Here is a 14,310-nt window from a genome sequence, read left to right on the forward strand (position 1 = left end):
CGGCGTGTTGCAACATTGTGCAGGACACATGCTGCCACTATGATCCTGCACACTACTGGGGGAGCGTATAACAGCTGCCCGCCAGAACGGTCAAGGGAGCGAAAGCGTGACTTGAGCACTCCGAATGTGCGCTCCACTATGCCCCGTGTTGCAATATGGGCTGTGTTTTATCTTACCTCGGGAGGCGTGATGGGGTTCTGAATTGGCGTCATCATGTGTGTGCTCAGAGGGTAGGCATTGTCACCTGGGGAGGTGGTGATGGGGATCATTAGTGGGTTATTGGCATTACTCTGTATCTGTCATGCATGCGTGTGCTGTGGCATTTCTACTCACCAAGCAGCCATGCATCGCCATGCCGCCCAGCTTCCATGTCCCGGATCAGGGTTGACATCCTGTAAATGAAGCTTTCGTGGGTGGACCCTGGATAGTTGGCATATACTGAGGTGATGATTCCCTTGGCATCACATACTACCTGGACGTTGATGGAATGCCAGTGCTTGCGGTTTCTATAGATGTGCTCAGATGCCCTGGGGGGACGTAGAGCCACATGGGTGCAATCAATGGCACCAAGCACTTTGGGGAATTGTGCCACCCTGTAGAAATCCTGGCTGACAGCCTGCCTTTCTACAGGTGTTCTGTGCCTGTGGACTGATGGGCGTGCAGTGATGATGGCCAACACCTGGTGTAGGCACCGTGACTGCGTGGCCTGTGACACCCCCCCACTATGGCACTTGTCCGCTGAAATGATCCGGTAGCCAAGAAGTGCAGTACATTGAGGAACTTCTCCAGGGGGCTGAGTGCTTGGGAGCACAGGGTGGGTGATGTGAGGTCATTCTCCCACTCACTGACCAGGTCGAGTATTATGTGTGGTGGAAACCTGTACCTCCCATACACCTGGTCATCTGGCATACCAAATAGGCTGGTTCTGGGTGTGAAGATTCTGGCCCTGACTATCCTTCTCCTCCTCCTGCGGTATCCCACGGCCACTGCTGATAGGAACGGTATATTCATTCTGGTGTCTGAGCTTGTTTGTTGTTTGCGCACTCTTTTATGCTGCGCGGGACGTGCACCTGCTTCATGCTGGCGTACGTGTTTCAGGATTGGTCCTTTTATTTTTTGACGCGTTGTAGGCGAGCATGTAAATCTTTCCGCCCACCCCAGGAATACACGTAACACGCTCTCCCAGGCCCAGTCGCAAGTAAATAATCCCGCCCACCCCTGGAATACACGCACCCCACTCTCACAGGCACAGTCGCGTGTGTAACTTCACGCGCGCACCCAGAAATACACGTACCCTGCTGAAATCGCGTGTGGAACTTCCCGCGAACCCCGTAATACACGTACCCTGCTGATATCGCGTGTCAGACTACACGCGCAACCCTGATATACACGTACACAGGCGAATCGCACTGCTGGGGGGTGAGGGAGGTGGTAGGAAGGAGTGGGGGCCTGGTGGAGGGTGCCCCTGACTGGTGGGGGGTGGGGGTGCAGGGAGGCATGAGTGGGGCCTGGTGGAGGGTGCCCCTGACTGGTGGGGGGTGGGGGTGCTGGGAGACATGAGTGGGGGCCTGTTGGAGGGTGCCCCTGACTGGTGGGGGTCGGGGGTGCTGGGAGACATGAGTGGGGGCCTGGTGGAGGGTGCCCCTGGATGCTGGGGGGTGGGTGTGCAGGGGGACATGAGTGGGGGCCTGGTGGAGGGTGCCCCTGGATGCAGGGGGGTGGGGGTGCAGGGAGACATGAGTGGGGGCCTGGTGGAGGGTGCCCCGCAGTGCCGGGGGGTGGGGGTGCAGGGGGACATGAGTTGGACATGAGTGGGGGCCTGGTGGAGGGTGCCCCTGACTGGTGGGGGGTGTGGGTGCAGGGAGACATGAGTAGGGGCCTGGTGGAGGGTGCCCCTGGATGCTGGGGGGTGGGGGTGCTGGGAGACATGAGTGGGGGCCTGGTGGAGGGTGCCCCTGGATGCTGGGGGGTGGGGGTGCAGGGAGACATGGGTTTTACATGAGTGGGGGCCTGGTGGAGGGTGCCCCACAGTGCTGGGGGGTGGGGGTGCTGGGAGACATGAGTGGGGGCCTGGTGGAAGGTGCCCCTGGATGCAGGGGGGTGGGGGTGCAGGGAGACAGGAGTGTGGGCCTGGTGGAGGGTGCCCCTGGATGCAGGGGGCGGGGGTGCAGGGAGACATGAGGTGAACATGAGTGGGGGCCTGGTGGAGGGTGCCCCTGACTGGTGGGGGGTGGGGGTGCAGGGAGACATGAGTGGGGGCCTGGTGGAGGGTGCCCCTGGATGCAGGAGGGTGGGAGTGCAGGGAGACATGAGTGGGGGCCTGGTGGAGGGTGCTCCACAGTGCTGGGGGGTGGGGGTGCAGAGGGACATGAGTGGGGGCCTGGTGGAGGGTGCCCCTGGATGCAGGGGGGTGGGGGTGCTGGGAGACATGAGTGGGGGCCTGGTGGAGGGTGCCCCTGGATGCAGGGGGGTGGGGGTGCAGGGAGACATGAGTGGGGGCCTGGTGAAGGTGTCCCACAGTGCTGGGGGGTGGGGGTGCAGGGGGACATTAGTTGGACATGAGTGGGGGCCTGGTGGAGGGTGCCCCTGGATGCAGGGGGGTGGGGGTGCTGGGAGACATGAGTGGGGGCCTGGTGGAGGGTGCCCCACAATGCTGGGGGGTGGGGGCTCAGGGGGACATGAGTGGGGGCCTGGTGGAGGGTGCCCCTGGATGCAGGGGGGTGGGGGTGCTGGGAGACATGAGTGGAGGCCTGGTGGAGGGTACCCCTGGATGCAGGGGGGTGGGGGTGCAGGGAGACATGAGTGGGGGCCTGGTGGAGGGTGCCCCTGACTGGTGGGGGGTGGCAGTGCTGGGAGACATGAGTGTGGGCCTGGTGGAGGGTGCCCCTCGATGCAGGGGGGTGGGGATGCAGGGAGACATGAGTGGGGGCCTGGTGGAGGGTGCCCCTGGATGCTGGGGGGTGCTGGGAGACATGCGTTGGTGGGCAGTAGTGCAAGGTGACATGTGGGTTGGCTGGGGGGCATGGCCATGGTGGATGGGATGCCTGCGGGACATGTGCAGGGGTGAAGGGTAGTCCCCTGTGGGACGCCTGCAGGGGCCGTGTAGGGTGGAGAGAGAACAGCTGGGAGGACCCACATGGCCAATTCACGTGTGGGACTCCCCGGCACCCCAGAAATACACATAGGCTGCTGGATTCGCGTGTGGAATTTGCCGCACACCCGGAGTACACGTACCCTGCTGAAATTGCATGTGGAACTTCACGCGCACACCGAAATAAATGTATCCTGCTAATTCGCGTGTGAAACTTCCCCTGTACACCGAAATACACGTACCCTGCTAATTCGCGTGTAAAACTTCCCGCGCACCCCGAAATACACGGACCCAGGGCAATCGCATGTAGAACTTCCCGCGAACCCCGTAATACACGTACCCTGCAAATTTGCGCGTGAAACTTCCCGCGCACCCTGGAATACACGTGCCCAGGCCAATCACGTGTGGAACTTCCCGTGAATGTCGAAATACACAGACCCAGGGCAATCGCGTGTGGAACTTCCCGCGAACCCCGTAATACACGTACCCTTCAAATTCGCGTGTGAAACTTCCCGCGCACCCCAGAATACACCTGCCCAGGCCAATCACGTGTGGAACTTCCCGCGAACCCCGTAATACACGCACACGCTAATTTTCACACAGCGGGTGTCCGTGTTTGTCGGTACCCCTTTGCACCTCATTTGTCCTAGAGGGCCACTGTATGGACCATTCATCATGGCTATATATGGGTGCTTTTTGTAAGCGCACATTTTGGCGCACATTTATTTCAGGCGCAGGGACGCTACCGCCTGCTTTCTTGTGGCGTACTTGTTTGGCCCTGTGCGCGTCTTTCACCGTGCGCTGGTTTGTGCTATTCGATTCCATGAATACGCGTTGTAGGCGAGCGTGTGGGCGTTCCGCGCACTTGCCTCCTGTACTTCCCCCGTGACGCCCATATTTTCACGCGTTGTTACCCATTCCGAGTGTTACGCCCCGTGTTCCGCCTACTTTTGTGATGTGCACCGCGCTATGTGCGATTTCGCAGTGGCCGTGGCGCACGCCGTTGGATGACTTGTGCGCCGGCGTGTGCCGCACACTTTTTCAGCGCACATCCAATGTTTTTCTCGCGCACGGACTTCCATGAATCGATGTGTGCTGGTTTCCCTGCGATTTTCGCAGTTGCACTGCGATTTTCGCACTTTTACTGCGAATCACACGTTTTGGCACCTTTGCGCGGGAATTTTCGGCGCACATTAATTCCATGAATCGACCAGTAAATTGGCACACACTGAGTGCCAATTACAGTGGTGTGCAAATCTATTTTTTCTGCGTTTAATTTCTTTTATGAAAAAGTGGCACAGTGCTGCTGGAAATGAAGATTTGCATTTTTTTTTTAGCTTTCTTAAAAAGGCTTCCAAAAATATTTTGAAAAGCACAGCATTTTATATGTTCATTTGATATACACGTCAAAGTTTGGAATTTTGAAGTTCAGTGTTTTTTTTTCTTTGCATTCTGCGACTTTTAGTTTCAGTTTTATAATGGGTTAAGTCAATTGGAAGTGAGAGACTACAAAGGAAAAAAGAAAGACTTAAGAAGCACTTATACATTAGAATAGGCGATGTCAGAATTTATGCATGTGCAGCTAACATATTAAACTGGCAGACACTAAGTGCCACTTCAAAATGGTCTACAGGTCTATTTTATGTTTTTCCCTTATTTGTTGGAAAAGTGACAAAGTGCTACTGTACATGCAACTATACATTGTTTAACTCTCATGAAAATGCTTGTAAAATAAACATTTTGAAATGCAGAGCATTGTTATTGTTTGTGCTGCTTCACGTGAGCAGGTGATGAATGCTGCGTTGCATGGCATTTGCCAGAGTGGTTAAAAAAGAGAATATGCTTATTAAGAAACGTATTATCGGGTAAGTAGCAGGAGCCCTCTATATACATATATTTGTAAAAGAGTTAAAGAAAATGTTTTTTAAATATAAGCATTCCTGTACTATGTTTTGTTTGATGTAGATCTTGTTGAATATGAAAATAGATATCTTGGAGAGTTGCACAGAGTTTTTTATGCAGATATCTTTCCTTAACAAGAGATATGTACTCTGAGAGTTCAAGTGCACATCTGAAGTGTTGAAGTGAGATGACAGGGTTAGGTGTAGATGTTTTTGGATCTGATTGGTGGATAGATGTGTGACTCTTTGAAAGCAGCCAATGAGGGCATGTTGAGAACTTGAAACCGGAAAGGGTATAAGGGCTGCCCCAGTGCTACCGGGTCCACGGACACTGCGATAGTCCGCGGATGGCACGTGCCACATCCAGGTGTTTTGTGGATGCCTGGCATGGAAAGGGGACTGTGGGAGAAGCCAATCAGGTTTGCTGGGTGTGGTGTACATGAACAGAAGGTAATAGGAGCTTTGTGTGCAGGAGTTGTGAGAGCAGTGATAATGGCTATGGCTATGTGTTTGAGAAGGCAGATTGTGTGGCTTCTGGGGGACTCTTCCATTCAGTCATTGAAGGTATATGCTGATAATCATGGCATCCTTGGAAATATTGGATTGGCAGAAGTGGAGGTTTCCTGGTATGCAGTTTGTGGCTCAAACTGGGCAAGCTTGCTTTCATTCTGTGAGACTATGTCTCACTTTAAAATGTCCAGATATTGTGATTGTCCATTGTGAGGGGACAATTTGGGGTTTGTGGTATGGAGTGCATGAGATGAAGTGAGTGGATTTCCTCCCATTTTGTGCAAATATTGTTCAATTGAAGCATTCGGACATTATTATCATTCATAGTGGTGGGAACAGTTTGGGGAACGTGACTGAAATCTCATTGAAGTTTGCAATGAAGGCGACATTGAGAAAGTTGAAGGAAATGTTCCCTAATTCCGAAATATTTTTTTATGAATTGGCCAGAGATGGATGTGGATGTGTTCCAGTTCATTTGGTCCGCAAAAGGAAAAAGCGAGGCGCAACATCAATAAAGCTGTGTGTGCTTTTGTTCGCGATGTTGGCATGACCTCATTCCATAATAATAGCATTAAGGGGGTAATTCATAGAATCCAGGGCAGAAGTGGCACACGCGGTTGGCGCACAGAGGGAGCATGCGCCAGCTTGCGACAGCCACATGCGCCAAAACCCATTTTGACGCACAGTGTATTCATGGATACTTACATCCATAACCAGCCGTGGCGCAGCGTGGTGCAGCGACCCTGCAGCAGCGCCAGTTACGCCCCGAACCCCGCCCTGTGCACCAAAAACATCTGCTCAAATCCCCTACATGGCGCAAAGGCTAGTGGACCAGCATACAGCGCCCCAACAATGAAAACGCACTAAAAACGGCACTCATCTCTCACGCGAGAACCCAATCGTGTGTAAAACCCCCCGCACACTCCTCGGAATACCCGTATCCTGCTCGCACCTGCCCTAACGCATGTAAAACTCCCTGCGCACCCCTTGGAATACGCATACCTCACCCGCGCCAGGCCTATCGCGGGTAAAACACCACGCACAACCCTTGTAATACGCGCACCCCACTCATGCCTGGCCTATCACTAGTAAAACTACCTGCGCACCCCTCAGAATACGCGTACCCCGCTCGCGACCAGCCTATCGCGTGTTAAACTTCCTGCGCACCCATCGGAATACATGTACCTCGCTCACAGCAGGCCTATCACATGTAAAACTCCCTGTGCACCCCTCGGAATATGCGTACTCCGCTTGCGCCCGGCCTATCACATGTAAAACTACCTGCGCAACCCTGGGAATACACGTACCACGCTTGTGCCCGACCTATCGCATGTAAAACTCCCTGCACACCCCTCGGAGTATGCGTCCCCCACTCCCGCCAGGCCTATAGCATGTAAAACTCCCCGCGCACCCCTTGGAATATGTGTACCCCGCTCGCGCCCGGCCTATCGTGTGTAAAACTACCCGTGCACCCCTCGTAATATGGGTACCCCGCTTGCACTTGGCCTATCGCATGTAAACCTCCCTGCGCACCCCTCGGAATACGCGTACCCCGCTTGCACCCGGCATATTGTGTGTAAAACTACCTGCACACCCCTCTGAATATGTGTACCCCTTTCTTGCCCAGCCTATCGCGTGTAAAACTCCTCAGACACCCCTCAGAATATGCGTTCCCTGCTCACGCCTGGCCTATCGCATGTAAAATTTCCTGCGCACCATCGGAATACGCGTACCCCACTAGCACCCAGCCTATCGCATGTAAAACTACCCGCGCACCCCTCGGAATACGCGTACCCCACTTGCTCCAGGCAAATAGCGTGGAAAAATTCCCCCTTTTGGTGTGTGCTGGCTGTGGGGCATGTGCAGGGGTGATGGGCTGCCTGCTGGGCATGGGGAGGGGTGATGGGCTGCCTGTGGGGCATGTGCAGGGGTGATGGGCTGCCTGTGGGACATGTGCAGGGGTGATGGCCTGGCTGCATGGCATGGTAAGGGGTGGTGGGGCTGTGGTGTGGGCTGCCTGTGGGCCATGGGGAGGGGTGATGTGCTGTCTGCGGGGCATGTGCAGGGGTGATGGGCTGCCTGTGGGGCATTTGCTGGGTTGATGGGCTGCCTGCGGGGCAGGTGAAGGGGTGATGGGCTGCCTCCGGGGCATGTGCAGGGGTGATGGGCTGCCTGCGATGCATGGGGAGGAGTGTAGGGTGGACCCCTGTGTTGTGGTCCGGCTGCAGGGGGTGCATGTGGCTCATCACCACACTGCTGCATGAATATGGGGGTACGCAAGTGAGAATTACATTCGATTTGGCAGTGTGTGCCCTCCCGCGTGTGCCCTCTCCATAGCTCACAGGTAGCCCACACCACAGGCCACCCCTCCCAGACCCCTCCACATGCCCCACAGGCAGCCCATCACTCCTGCACATGCCCCACAGGCAGCCCACATGGCACCATGCACTTGTGAGCTCCAACACAAGTCCCCCCCACCAGTGATGGGCACCTGCCAGCAGGCTCCGACTCATGTCCCACACACCCCACCCCCATTGACGGCAACCTGCCAGCAGGCCCCGACTCATGTCCCCCCAACCCCTTTGAAAGCAACCTGCCAGCAGGCCCCGACTCATGTCCCCCCAACCCCACCCCCATTGACGGCAACCTGCCAGCAGGCACCGACTCATGTCCCCCCATCCCACCCCCATTGACGGCAACCTGCCAGCAGGCCCTGACTCATGTCCCCCCCACCCCACCCCCATTGACGGCAACCTGCCAGCAGGCTCTAACTCATGTTCCCCCAAACACCACGTCATAACTATACAGACCCATGTCCCTAACGCCAACCCAAATCCCACCCCTCCACCCCCCAGTGCAAACACCCAACGATCCACTGCACCCACTCCATAGTAAATTACCTATGCCATGAAAGTCTGAAAATAACCAGCATGCCCATCAACAAATGTCCTACAGAGCCACACAGTGGCAACACATGACTGAGCCAATGCTCATGGAGACATGCACAAAAGAAATCATAGTAGACCACAACAAGAATGAAGAATAATGAAATGTATCAAAAATAAAAACAAATGACAAAATGAAAATCACACATGCAAATGAAGAAACAATGATTGCAATATGAAAAAGAAAGTGAAATCCAAGGAAAAATAAAAATCCCAAAAATGAAAAAATAAAAGTGGTCCATCCCCAAAGTCCATACAATAAAATAAATAAATTCTAAGATGAAAAGCATAAAAAACATTACTCCATGTGAATATCAACAAAATGAAGTATGTACATGTATGGAATTTTGAAAACAGAAGTCTGGAGGATCCATTATCCCAAAATAAAATGAAACCTACCCCAACCCTATCTAAAATACATAATAGTGGAGGAAAGTCCGTGGACTCCAAATCATGATAAAAACCAAATGAAACTTAAACCTAAATAACTATATACAAAGACTGTGGGCTAGTCCGACGGCTCACTCATTAATGTCCCGGGCCAGGGCATCATCGAACTCCATATCGATGTTCTGGAGGCGGGCCTGTTCCCTGGCCTCGAGGTCTTGCAGGGATGCAGCTATGGCCTCCTCCAACTCCCTGCAAATTGCCTCGAGGCACGCAGCACGCCTCAATGCCCGGTGCATGGAGTTCTCCGTCCTGACCATTGTGATCTGTGACCTCTCTGCCCGCTGCCGCTCTGCATCTATTCGCTGGCCCAACCGCTGCCACACAGAAGACACTCCCAATCCTGGGTTCTCCTGCCTACCGGCCGATGCGTGCCCCTGGGATGTTGATGGCCCCGAGCCATAATCGCTCCCACCCTGAGCCTGCTGCTGCCATGCACGTGCCTGCTTGTTGATGCCTGCAAGTCCTCCATTTGCTGGGGTCCAGTTGGTGGAGTGGCCACCCCTGCTGGACCTCCGACTCCCGACTGTGGCAGGGATGTGTCCTCTACGAGCCTGGCAGCTGGCTTAGGGGCAGCTCCGCAGTGGACCCAGGTGATACTTGGGCGGGAAGATTGCACGGAAGATGACTGGCACATAGGGGGTTCAATTGAGGAGGGGGGCGGCCAAACAGGCATTTGAAATGACGTGCATTGTCCTCACGAGAACCCTGCACGTCACCCCCAATACCACGCTGGCGCAACACCACACCAGCTAGAACAGGCTGAATCTGGTCACGGTTTGCCACGTCCGCTGGGAGAGGAAGGGCAGTTGTTGTATGCGCATTCCCTGCCTGAAAACGGGTCTGGACGGAGGCATACCTGCTGGTGCCGGATGATGCAGTCATGGGATCGGGGACTGGATTACACACAGGCACCTCCACGGCAGCCCGTGCTGCCTCCTGTGCCTGCCCCTGGACTGCACCACTAGGACCAGTGTAATCTCCCCAGCAGGCCCCAGGCATGGGGCTTCCATGCCCTCCTCCTCAACCAAACCCCCACCAACCTGAATGACTCTGTGCCATCTTCCTCCTTAGGCCCCTGTGGGGTCTCAGCTGCCCCTACTGCTTCCGAGGATTCCACCTCCAACCTCTGCCTCTAGGACCTTCCCTTGGCAGCTGCAGCCATGGACGTGGCACCAGACTCCTCACTCCTGGAAGATATCAGTACCTGGGAGGGGAGCTGGGCCTTGCGTCTCCGGCTGGTGGTGGGATCCCTGTCGTTGTGCTCCACAGCACCATCTCCGCCCTCTTCATCAGTCGACGCTGCAGACAGGGAGAGACAGAACGCAGGCATCAGGGTACTGTACAATGGTCTGATACACACATGACAGTTGCACATGAGTGGCAGTGTCAAACTTCAATGATGGCATCACACTCCCCAACACTCATATCATTTGAACCCACACACATGCACACATTCAGATTAATCATGCAGCAGGCAACAGCATCCATACACACACAACAGCATGAACATTCAAAGGTTGGCATGACATTACAAGCAACATGGGGAGTGCTGAACACATGCACAAACGCCACCAGATAGACATGCATCTGTACATCTCCACCACCTGTCATAGTGCAATCATCAGCAACTATGTCACATCTGCCAATCGGGTTCCTGCATGTCTGTATCACATGCATCCTTGGCATATCACAGTCGCATACATGTCAAACACACACATGCACATGTACGCCGTGCACGTACATGAAGGTGGAACTAGCATCCATGTGTCATACCCCAACCATGGCATAGTACATACACAGAAATGCTAACATGTGTGCATCTCCACATGCAGTTGTGCATCATGCTTTGGAACACATACACCATTGATGTGTATCACACATGACTGGACTCACATGCAGCACAGTCATGTCCCTGCACATACACATCCATACATGGGCCATTTCAGACATATGTTCAAGCTGCACACTCCTGGCACACCTCAACATGCACTGCGTCCAATGAATATGCATGGATGCTTACTGCTCGACTCCAGACAGGTCTGCCTCTCGATGACCTGGAGGTGAAGCGCTGGGCGAATGTGTTCCAGGACCCTCATCTGGTCAGTGGTAGGGTGGACCCGGCACCCCACTCCATCCGCTGTGTCCAAGAGGCGCAGGGCCTTCCTGAGGGTCCTGGACCTGAAGTCCTCCCAGTGCTTATGGACGTGTTGCAGGTCGCGGGTTGCCACCCCCTCCTTGTTGATGGCAAACACGATGTCCATCCAGATCCTCTGCCGTCCATCCCTGTCAGCGCGTCGTTGTCCGTAGAGGGCATCATGATGCACCAGGACTTGCTCCACCAGGATGCCAACTTCTCCTGCAGTGAAGCTGGCAGCCCTCTGCCTCTCTGTCGGGGGGTTGCCACTGGTCCCAGATGGATTTTGGCCCGACATGGCAACCCCCAAGGCAGGTGTGGGTGGGCAACTGGGTCCTGGTGCTGGGCTGTGGAGCGATGGAACTGCAGTCGGGAGTCTTCTGTTCCAGCAGGGGTGGTCGCAGCAACTGGACCCCTGCAGATGGCTGACGTGCGGCTCCAAATTGCAGGGCACGTCGCCAGCAGGCAGGCAGCAGCAGAGGAACGGTATATTCATTCTGGTGTCTGAGCTTGTTTGTTGTTTGCGCACTCTTTTATGCTGCGCGGGACGTGCACCTGCTTCATGCTGGCGTACGTGTTTCAGGATTGGTCCTTTTATTTTTTGACGCGTTGTAGGCGAGCATGTAAATCTTCCCGCCCACCCCAGGAATACACGTAACACGCTCTCCCAGGCCCAGTCGCAAGTAAATAATCCCGCCCACCCCTGGAATACACGCACCCCACTCTCACAGGCACAGTCGTGTGTGTAACTTCACGCTCGCACCCAGAAATACACGTACCCTGCTGAAATCGCGTGTGGAACTTCCCGCGAACCCCGTAATACACGTACCCTGCTGATATCGCGTGTCAGACTACACGCGCAACCCTGATATACACGTACACAGGCGAATCGCACTGCTGGGGGGTGAGGGAGGTGGTAGGAAGGAGTGGGGGCCTGGTGGAGGGTGCCCCTGACTGGTGGGGGGTGGGGGTGCAGGGAGGCATGAGTGGGGGCCTGGTGGAGGGTGCCCCTGACTGGTGGGGGGTGGGGGTGCTGGGAGACATGAGTGGGGGCCTGTTGGAGGGTGCCCCTGACTGGTGGGGGTCGGGGGTGCTGGGAGACATGAGTGGGGGCCTGGTGGAGGGTGCCCCTGGATGCTGGGGGGTGGGTGTGCAGGGGGACATGAGTGGGGGCCTGGTGGAGGGTGCCCCTGGATGCAGGGGGTGGGGGTGCAGGGAGACATGAGTGGGGGCCTGGTGGAGGGTGCCCCGCAGTGCCGGGGGGTGGGGGTGCAGGGGGACATGAGTTGGACATGAGTGGGGGCCTGGTGGAGGGTGCCCCTGACTGGTGGGGGGTGTGGGTGCAGGGAGACATGAGTAGGGGCCTGGTGGAGGGTGCCCCTGGATGCTGGGGGGTGGGGGTGCTGGGAGACATGAGTGGGGGCCTGGTGGAGGGTGCCCCTGGATGCTGGGGGGTGGGGGTGCAGGGAGACATGGGTTTTACATGAGTGGGGGCCTGGTGGAGGGTGCCCCACAGTGCTGGGGGGTGGGGGTGCTGGGAGACATGAGTGGGGGCCTGGTGGAAGGTGCCCCTGGATGCAGGGGGGTGGGGGTGCAGGGAGACAGGAGTGTGGGCCTGGTGGAGGGTGCCCCTGGATGCAGAGGGGTGGGGGTGCAGGGAGACATGAGGTGAACATGAGTGGGGGCCTGGTGGAGGGTGCCCCTGACTGGTGGGGGGTGGGGGTGCAGGGAGACATGAGTGGGGGCCTGGTGGAGGGTGCCCCTGGATGCAGGAGGGTGGGAGTGCAGGGAGACATGAGTGGGGGCCTGGTGGAGGGTGCTCCACAGTGCTGGGGGGTGGGGGTGCAGGGGGACATGAGTGGGGGCCTGGTGGAGGGTGCCCCTGGATGCAGGGGGGTGGGGGTGCTGGGAGACATGAGTGGGGGCCTGGTGGAGGGTGCCCCTGGATGCAGGGGGGTGGGGGTGCAGGGAGACATGAGTGGGGGCCTGGTGGAGGGTGCCCCACAGTGCTGGGGGGTGGGGGTGCAGGGGGACATTAGTTGGACATGAGTGGGGGCCTGGTGGAGGGTGCCCCTGGATGCAGGGGGGTGGCGGTGCTGGGAGACATGAGTGGGGGCCTGGTGGAGGGTGCCCCACAATGCTGGGGGGTGGGGGCTCAGGGGGACATGAGTGGGGGCCTGGTGGAGGGTTCCCCTGGATGCAGGGGGGTGGGGGTGCTGGGAGACATGAGTGGAGGCCTGGTGGAGGGTACCCCTGGATGCAGGGGGTGAGGGTGCAGGGAGACATGAGTGGGGGCCTGGTGGAGGGTGCCCCTGACTGGTGGGGGGTGGCAGTGCTGGGAGACATGAGTGTGGGCCTGGTGGAGGGTGCCCCTCGATGCAGGGGGGTGGGGATGCAGGGAGACATGAGTGGGGGCCTGGTGGAGGGTGCCCCTGGATGCTGGGGGGTGCTGGGAGACATGCGTTGGTGGGCAGTAGTGCAAGGTGACATGTGGGTTGGCTGGGGGGCATGGCCATGGTGGATGGGATGCCTGCGGGACATGTGCAGGGGTGAAGGGTAGTCCCCTGTGGTGGGGGACGCCTGCAGGGGCCGTGTAGGGTGGAGAGAGAACAGCTGGGAGGACCCACATGGCCAATTCACGTGTGGGACTCCCCGGCACCCCAGAAATACACATAGGCTGCTGGATTCGCGTGTGGAATTTGCCGCACACCCGGAGTACACGTACCCTGCTGAAATTGCGTGTGGAACTTCACGCGCACACCGAAATACATGTATCCTGCTAATTCGCGTGTGAAACTTCCCCTGTACACCGAAATACACGTACCCTGCTAATTCGCGTGTAAAACTTCCCGCGCACCCCGAAATACACGGACCCAGGGCAATCGCGTGTAGAACTTCCCGCGAACCCCGTAATACACGTACCCTGCAAATTTGCGCGTGAAACTTCCCGCGCACCCTGGAATACACGTGCCCAGGCCAATCACGTGTGGAACTTCCCGTGAATGTCGAAATACACAGACCCAGGGCAATCGCGTGTGGAACTTCCCGCGAACCCCGTAATACACGTACCCTTCAAATTCGCGTGTGAAACTTCCCGCGCACCCCAGAATACACCTGCCCAGGCCAATCACGTGTGGAACTTCCCGCGAACCCCGTAATACACGCACACGCTAATTTTCACACAGCGGGTGTCCGTGTTTGTCGGTACCCCTTTGCACCTCATTTGTCCTAGAGGGCCACTGTATGGACCTTTCATCATGGCTATATATGGGTGCTTTT

Source organism: Ambystoma mexicanum, chromosome 6p (genome assembly GCF_040938575.1).
Source record: "Ambystoma mexicanum isolate Mex_15411 chromosome 6p, UKY_AmexF1_1, whole genome shotgun sequence".
NCBI classification, from domain to species: Eukaryota; Metazoa; Chordata; class Amphibia; order Caudata; family Ambystomatidae; genus Ambystoma; species Ambystoma mexicanum.